Genomic DNA, 241 nt, shown 5'->3' on the forward strand with positions numbered 1-241 from the left:
TTTTTACAGCTGTTTATAAGCACTTAGCACAGCTCTCCTGGGTTTGCAGAAGTTTCCCTCGTTTTTATTCGTCTTTCCCCCCACAACCCCTCCACTTCTAACTTCATGTTCTTCCCCCGCCATCACACGACGCAGAGAGATCGGATCGCCAGCGATTGCGCTGCGGGTCCCCGTCAATCCCGTCAGAAAGGTTCTTTCCGTGGTCTCTGCTGCCACCTCGTGGCCAATGCGCGGAACTGCC

This window comes from Meleagris gallopavo, chromosome 9 (assembly GCF_000146605.3).
Source record: "Meleagris gallopavo isolate NT-WF06-2002-E0010 breed Aviagen turkey brand Nicholas breeding stock chromosome 9, Turkey_5.1, whole genome shotgun sequence".
NCBI classification, from domain to species: Eukaryota; Metazoa; Chordata; class Aves; order Galliformes; family Phasianidae; genus Meleagris; species Meleagris gallopavo.